This window comes from Erithacus rubecula (genome assembly GCF_903797595.1).
Source record: "Erithacus rubecula genome assembly, chromosome: 16".
In the NCBI taxonomy this organism is placed as follows: domain Eukaryota; kingdom Metazoa; phylum Chordata; class Aves; order Passeriformes; family Muscicapidae; genus Erithacus; species Erithacus rubecula.
Window position 1 is genome coordinate 6,150,589 of NC_136668.1, and position 8,843 is coordinate 6,159,431.

An 8,843-nucleotide genomic window follows, 5' to 3' on the forward strand; every position below is an offset into this window, starting at 1 on the left:
CTCTCCTTAGCTGACATTAATTAGTGCCTGACTAGAACAAGCTGGACCTGAATTCTGGGCTGTTGCCAATGCTTTGTTTCATCCTGTGTTTCTGTGATTTGACTGATGTGATGAAAAAAGCATTATTGGAGACTGGACTGAGTGGGGGGAAAAAAGGTTTCTGAAAACTCAAATGAAAGGCACATTCAGTAACATTTTAGGGAGATGTATGCTGATTGTACTGCCCTGCTTTACTTCATTTTTGTCATTAGAAAATATTAAATCTCTCAAAAAAGCAAAGTATTTCTGTACCAAAGGTAGCCAGGGAGGAGCAGGGAGAGAACACTCAGAGCAAAGGGCTTCCCATTGGTGAACTAAAACAACTGTATTTGAAACAAAGTTTCATGAAGTTACCCATGCTGACACCACACATTGCTGCCATAGAACCATCCTTTCACACCTGAACATCAGTTTCCCTCAGCTTTTCATTATGGTGCACTTGGGAGTTATTTTTATCTGACCTGCAGAACAGGCTTTAGGTGTTGTAACATCTGGAGTTTTCACATTCACTGCAACCCAGACAGAGAAATTACTGAAAATGATGACTCATGGTGTAAAAAGGAACCACAATGAATTTTCAGCATCAATAAGGGCTGCAGGTCTGAACCAACCTGCAATTCTTTCAATAGGTTCTGGACAGCCATCTGGAGATGCTGCTGAGCTCCAAGGGATAAGCAAGGTTGAATTCAATGCAATTAGAGCTGGAATTTTCACCTCTGAAAGAAACTTCTCTGCCTTCTGTGCTGCTGCACAACTAAATACCAAGGAGATCATTATGCTCTGACTGCACAGACCATTTGTCAAGATAAAAAGAAAACATGGAAAACTCAGAAACATAAATGAAAACTCAGAAAGAATCTCCTGTATGTACAAATATTAAAGATGAATCCCCTAAACAGCAAGGGCAAGAGAGATCATGGCTAAGCTCAGGATGTGCCACAGACTCTGAGCTCTCTTTTTGCCATCCTGAACATCATCTCCCAAAGAAAGAAAGAAGGGGAAGAATCCTCCCCTTAAACCTGGGCAACACTACAAAGACTAAATTCAGACTCAATGTTTGGAAATATAGTTGAACCATCTTATTGCTGTCTCAAAAATCTTTGTAGAAAGAGATCTTTAACTGTGCAAAATAAACTTCTAAAATCACTCATCTAAATTAGTACACATTAGAATTGTAGAGATTTTTCTTCCTCAGTCCTTAAATTCCTTGATTATAATGCCAGGAAAAGATTTGTTCTTCCTGCTGAAGTTTATTACACATACAGTCTCATTTGAAATTCTCAAGTACCCTGGCAATAATAGAGCCATTCCAAGAACTGACAGAGAATGTTTTTAGAGAGCAGCAGAGTTACAAAATGCAGACTAAGAAGAAATGCAACCATGATGAAATATGTTAAGCTGTATACTTTGGGTATTAGTTGTGTATACAGACACAGAAATACCCAGATTTTGTAGTGGACCTCTTGACCCCTTCCATAGAATTATTGCCAAAATCTTTAAGTGTTCTGGATCTGCTTAATGCAAATATTTTGGCTGTAATTATTGATTACTTCATTCTTTTTTTTTTTTTTTTTTTTTCCAGATCTAGGAGACGTATTTTCCTTCAACTAGTTTAAAATTAAGAACTAACATCTGCAAGACTATCTTTATTCAGATTGCAAATACTTTCAGGAACCAAAAAATAGCTCATAAAAATCATGGGGAAGTTTGTTACTTTGAGGATCTTTTTTTTAGAGGCAATTTTTTGCTTTATTTTTTAATAGTTAAAGTTGTATTTTACTTTGTTAAAGTTCCATTATCATAATTTTGCTACCAGTTCAACATTCATCTGTCAAATTAAATGCATTGCTATAAATCGCTTTTCAGATAATCAATACCTAAAGCTTTCCTTGATATTCCAAGTGCATTTCATCTAAATTACCTGCTTTGTACATATGTCAACTTAGAAAACTTTAGGATCAAACTAATGAGCACCTGTATGTGCACATTATTTATTTTTACACACAAAACAATAAATCTTGAACCATTACTCATCTAAAAGTGGTTTCCAAAATTGCATCACAATCACTTAAGGGTATTACTGAACTGCAGAGGAAGCTCAGGCCATTTAATGCACTAACAATAAATTCTGCAGAGTTATTTCAGCACTCATCTGGATTAGCTTTTGATGCCTTCCTGGGTGAAAAAGGTAATGCAATTTTCACTACCTATTGCTTAAGTACCTTTTAGATATTTACCTTTTATATATTCCCTGTAAAAAATAATCCCTCAGACACCATGCAAAAATAAAAACAATGCATCACCTATGAGAATAGAAATCAATACCTTAACTAGATCTTCTCACACTTTCCACCAAGTCATTTTCATCCAATATGAGGAAGGAAAAAAATGCAGAAATTGCAACTTGTTCCTGAATTTACACTCACATTCCTGACAATGATCATTTTCATCTACTCTATTGTCTTCAGTACAGATTGTGATCAGTGCTCATCACACTAATACAATATAAGAAATTTAAGATAATTTTTCCTTACCAAAATATCCAAGAAATTATATAGAGTAAATAAAATAATGGAATTCAGCCTTTCAAGGCTTATAGAAGGAATGACAAGGTTCACTAATATTGAACAACCACACTTTTTCACAGATCTTTACTAATCTGTCACAGGTTATCGACAAGCCTCACTGAACCTTAGAAAAAGATAATTTGCCAAAGTCCATTGCAATTCCTGCCTCCAACAGTTATTCTCATCACCACAGAGGGCCCTCCCAGCTCAAGTTTGTTCTTCCACTTTGGTGAGCACAAAGTCCAGGAATGCATTCAGCATTTGATATGCTGCCAACAGCAGTTCTCTGCACAGATTTGTTATTTTTTTTTTTTACTCTCATGCCACAAACCTTCTTAAGACTCAGTTCACTGTAGCTGACTCTTCATTGTGAATTCAGAAATTCCAAGGTTAGTCAGCAGCCACCAAGGCAGAGCTGTGGGTTTTCAGTCGTTGTGCCCCATTCTGCAGCCTTGCAGCACTCACACAGATCCCATCTGAATGTGGCACCTCTGTGTGCCCATCGTGCTGCACAGACACCAGCACCTCCAACCCACTGCCCTTCAGCTGCATGCCACCAACTGAGATCTTACAGATCCACTTCTGCAACATGAAATTTCTAGGAATTAGCTGGAACAGCTCAATGTGCTGCAAGAGAGGTGAAGTCCTTTCCACATGGGACTCAGCGTTTCCTGCCTCAAGGGAAGGGCAGGATTTGTGCTGCTGTGTGCATGCTCTCTGGAGCTTTAGGCTGCTCTCAGAGCAAAGCCACAGCTCCACCAGCACAAACTGCTTGGCTGATGCCTCCTTACCTCACTCCAGCTTCTCCTTAAAGAGCTGCACGTGTGACAATAGCACAGAGCTCTTACACTGCTCCAATGAGCTCATGTTCAGGGCACAACTGGTACAGAAAGATCCTAATGCTTAGTGCACAAACACTGTTTAAACTAAAATAATCTGCCCTGATCACAGCTGCACAACAGTCAGCTGCCTTCTCACTTCTAACCTGAGCAGCACAGCAGGAAGGTGAGAACCAAGCAGAGATGCCTCAAGGTGAACAAGAACAGCAACATGCAGGATGACAAATCAGTTAACAGTGATGCAGAAGGACAAATTCAAGGGACACACAGCAGGAGCTCTGCACCTCAGTTCCCTGGTCCAACTCGCATGGGAAAACAAAACAAAAACAAACAAACCAAAAAAAAAAAAATCTATCATACAAGGAGAGACCCTTAGAACAGCACAATTCTCACAGTGCAATAACAAAAACAGCTAGGAAAGGCTCAGCTTCAGCACTAAATCCTGCCCCAAAGTAAAATTAATGTATTACCAAAGGCCACATCTTCTGCAATAGCAAACCCACCAAAATCAAATAATGATAATGACATTCTGAATGAGAACATTTGTATGGTTAATTATTGCCATGAGACAACTGCTTTCAGAAAAAAAACAAAAAACAAAAACAAAATAACCAACCTGCTATGGGAAGGTGATTTCTTTCAAATATTCAATTCAACCTAGATTAGGTGCATGCTTTGTATTCATTATTCCCATACTTCTTTTAGCTGAGGATCTGATGTTTTCAGATGTATTAACCTACCCCATAAGAAAAACTTTCCTGGAGAAGAAACCAAGTATTGGTAGACTTTCATTAAATGGCACTGAATTTGTAGAATAGGTGTTGGAAATCTCAAACTAAAACCAGAACTGTCTTGTGATTATTTTAGTCCACTTATTCTGTCAAATTAAGACATTTCTACATGAATCTTACACTGAAACAACTAATCAAGCTGAAAGAGTCCTACTCTCCTGCTCTCCTGCTGTACAAGGCTGTCTCATACTGATTCTGGCCAGCAGAAATTGAATCTCTTAATTCCCTGTTATATCCCAGGATCTGGCCAAGGTTCTTGCAGCCTATCTTCTGTATTTCTTATAGTCATAAACAATTTGGCATAATAAAAGCATTATTTCTGATAAGACTTAAATACCTATATGAAATCTCAAACAATTGCTATTAAAATTGCACAAATGCATCAGAAACATTAGGAAATATTTCAGAAGCATCCTCACTGGACTAGACAGAAAACATTCATTACCAGGATGAACAAGGTTCACACACTTAGTGTAGAGAGGAGAGACTTGTCAGAATATTTTGAGTTTGCTTTTGAAGGCAGTTGTTAAGTCATTAAGGTATCCAGCCTCACCCCCTAAACCAGTCAGCAAAAGGAATGTTTAAATAGGAAGTGTTTGTGTTGTCTTTGGCTTTGCTATTAACAAGAAAGGAGGGAAAACTTGGTTTATCTTTCACGTCTTTGCATTAAACTACTTCCAAAGTCAAAAATAACTATCTGAAATTATAAACACCAAATACTTCAGAGATAATGTAGAATTCTCATTTTGAGAAAAAACCTTCACAATCAAACATACTAAAACAATGTTCAAACTATTCTCATTCTTTCTTGTTAACAAATAATAACTCTTGTGTTACTGAAAAAAATGCATTTATGAATGATGCTTTCAAAGAACACACAAGGTAAAACTGTGCTAAGTGTTCCTTAAAAATATTAGTGCCTTCCTGCACTAAAAAACATTCAGTGTGCTTATCAAATTTCAGGACAAATGATGATGACTTTATGCAATCTAAATATTTAATAGAATCACTGGTATTATTTATGGAATAACTGCATATGGAATTACTTCTTACAGGAACTCTACAACTATACTTCAAAGTTGAAATAGAGTAAAATTTCAACTTCAAATTAAAACCAGTTGGATTATTATAGATCAGAAAATGCTGGTAAAATCCATACTACCATATATATATCTCTCACACTGCAGGATACACACCAACTTTATTAAAGTTCCAATGTCTTAAGATTTAAGTAGATTCTAATTACTAGAATAAATAGCTTGCTTTTTTTAGTGCCTAGTAACACCTAAACAAGCAATGAGTGATGGATGTCCCCATCAAAAATGTTTATACAGTAGTCTGGGCATGAGAAATTATCCCAGCAGATTGTAGAGGAAAGTGACAGCAAGAACTATTGCTTGAAGGAGTTGGACTGTCATTCAGCTCCTCCAAATGACACTATAAATCAGTGTCTCCAAGTATCCCATCAAGCAATGCTGCTCCAGTCATGAAAGAAGCCCCAGAAATGCCAGGCCTAAAATTCCTTTGCTTCCACCAGAGATGGTGGAACAGTGGGGTACTGCAGGTGGTGACAGTGTCCCAGAGGTGACAGCTGAAAGGACACTGAGAACTTCAGTTTCATTTGCTGATTGTGGCCTTTTTAAAGGTGCGACTGAGGCAAGACTAATTTTTTCTGAAAACTTTTTTGTAGCTACATATCATCTCTTGAGAAGAAGTGACACAATTTACACAACTGACATAAGCAGGGAAAAGAGCCCTGCCCAGCAATGCAGGTTTCAGACCCCTCTGATGCCAGCAGGTCCTGCAGTGCTGGATTTGCTGTGCACAGGGTGAGGGTTGGTTTGTGTCAGTGCTGGCTAGGGGCTGACACTGCCCCACCTCCAGCCCCCACTCTGTGCCTGTGTAACCTCTGCTCTGTGGCAAGGGGTGAAATGGGTCTCTTATCCAGCAGAATCTGAACTTCATCAGAACACATCCCTGGGGGACAGGCTGCCCTCACTGCACATCCCATCTGACAGATCTGCAGGAGGATTTAGCAGCTGAGGAACTTCTCAGCCTTGCAGGATGGGTCCTGCTCTCTGTACTCACCAGGGAGCACAAGTTCCCTTATTTTTGCTGTGGAATAAGACCATATACAGGGAGTGGGGAAACGTGAATTGATAAGAGACAGTCACGAATTCAGACACTGTAGGTACATGAGGTATTTGTAGATCCTCCAAGCACGTCTACCCTCCTTACTCCATATATTTTCATCATTGACAGACAGCTGAGTATCTCCTGCACCAAACATTTACTATGTGTACAACTGATAATTTTTCTTTTTAACTGTTTCAGCCTTTACATTTCAATATAACTGCCCAATATACTCCTGCTTTCATAACCAGGGAACAACTCTAAGATAGCTCACATGCTTGTCAGCTTCAGCAGTCAGGGAAAGTAGCAGAGTTCTCAGATCATTACATTCCTGCAATTACTGATGGACGTGTTACTGGTACATCTTGAGTAAAGAGAAGGGGGGGGAAAAAAAAAAAAAAAAAGGTAATTTGTTTCTTTCAAGCTCCCTTTCCTTTCTGAGGAACGCCCAGAAGAACCAGCTGGCACTCACAAACTCTCACTACTTATTTCAAGACAAATGTTTACTTCCTTTATGAAGTGCTAAAGTAGCACATCACTGACAGTTTAATACCAGGACCAAAAGCAATTTCCTGCAGAAATCAAAAAAGTAGCCTTGATTAAAACAATGAAGAACCAATTTTGAGACACTGAGTTATCAGCTGAAACAAGGAGGACTGAAATTGAGCTCAAATTTATTTCTTTTCTATGGTAGCATCCTAGATTTCACTGAACAGGAAAATAAAGTTTCTGTTAATTACCTGCTTGAGAGTTTAACTAGTGCACTGCTGCTAAATAAAACTCAGGACTGATTCAGAGGTCAGTATGGGTTTTTTCTAACATTATGTTGTGAACAATCAATCAATATCACACTCTAATAGATGTGAGACTTCTTGTGTTTCTTAAGTCATGAATACTCATCACCCAGTGCTGCAATGCTTTCTATTGCCCTATTGTTTACTGTAATTGTGAGCCTAATTTTGAGAACATCTGGTTTTGACTGCTACACCAAGCCTGCTATTGGAAACCTGTGTTCCATGGGAAATGGAAAAAAAAAACAAACCAGAAAACAGCAACAAACCCCAAATCCATCCAACCAAAAAAGGACAATCTTTTTCAACATAAGACATGAACAAGAACAGAGCTCTACCAAGGTATACCCAGCTTATCTGTGGTCTCTCAGAATTGATGCACACACACTACAGCCCATTTTCCTCAACTCTGTACCAGAAATAGAAGAAGCTTAGATCCAAAGGTACCTGTAAAACAGCAGAGTTAGAAAATTTATTATCTTGGAATACACATAAAATCAAAGTCTGCAAAGAAGAAAGCACCCCAAAATATTAAACCCTAAAAGTATTCACACTCACTATTTCTTCTGTGGTTTTTTGACAGTTTAACAGTTTCTGAGAAACTTTGATCCCTTGCCAATTGCTTCCTTTTCCCCTGATCCATGGCAGCTTGCTGCAACCATTTCCTTGGTCTTCCAACACCTCCCCTTTCCCTAACTTCCTTTACCTTTTTAGTCTGAGGCTCACTTTGGGATATGGAGACCCTATAAATACATATTTATGCTTCTGCTCTTGCTCTATAGCAGAAGTATTTAGCCATCTTTTCTGTAGTCACTCCATTCTTTGATACATGTCACAATTTGAAATGTGCCAATAAATGAAACAAAGGCATCTGAAAATATTATTCCTTGCATTTGTTATTACCAAGTTGCCACTGCAACTAAAATTCTTCTTGAATTTCTATAAATTGATAGAAACAAAACAAAGTAACAGATTCAGATTGGTTTTTTGGAGTTTTTTGAATTAAAAAAAACTCAAAGGAACTCAAGACAGTAAGAGCTCTACCAAACTTTTTTCTCAGGTGACTTTAACACAAAAATAATTTTGTTCTACTCAATAGAAACTCCTGAGAACCAGGGATTCAGAGCTGACAGGAATATTTTTTTTGTTTACACTTCTAGTCTATTTTAGATAATTAGAATGTTAGAGGATAAATCCACCAGGGAGAGCTGAAAGCTTCAAAACAGTTTTTCTTTCAAAGGCCATTTATCTATGTAGACTGAATTACAGCCACTTCACAGAAAAGTGGCCAAGGTTGGCAGTTGTGTCACTACCAAAACCAGACAGAAACAAAGGGCTGGCAGCAAAACTGGGGGCCAGTGGCTGACACTGTGAGGGCTGAGAGCACAGCAAAGAACCCTTGAGGGACCTAACAGGAGAAAACATCTTGGTCTAAACTGAAAATCTTGCCCAAAGGTAAGGAAACATCCATTCTTCCAAAAGGCACCTTAGCAGGATCACAAATACAAGCACAATATTCTCAGAATTTAGGAGGAAGAGATTAAATCCTCAAACAGGGGAAAAAAAAGGTTGGAGGACTAATTGGATACAGGGTAACTTGCTAAGTAAATGCTAACATGTAAATAGGTGAACTTTGCTTACACTTGAGGGTGTGGGCTAATCAGCAACCAATAAATTGATTTC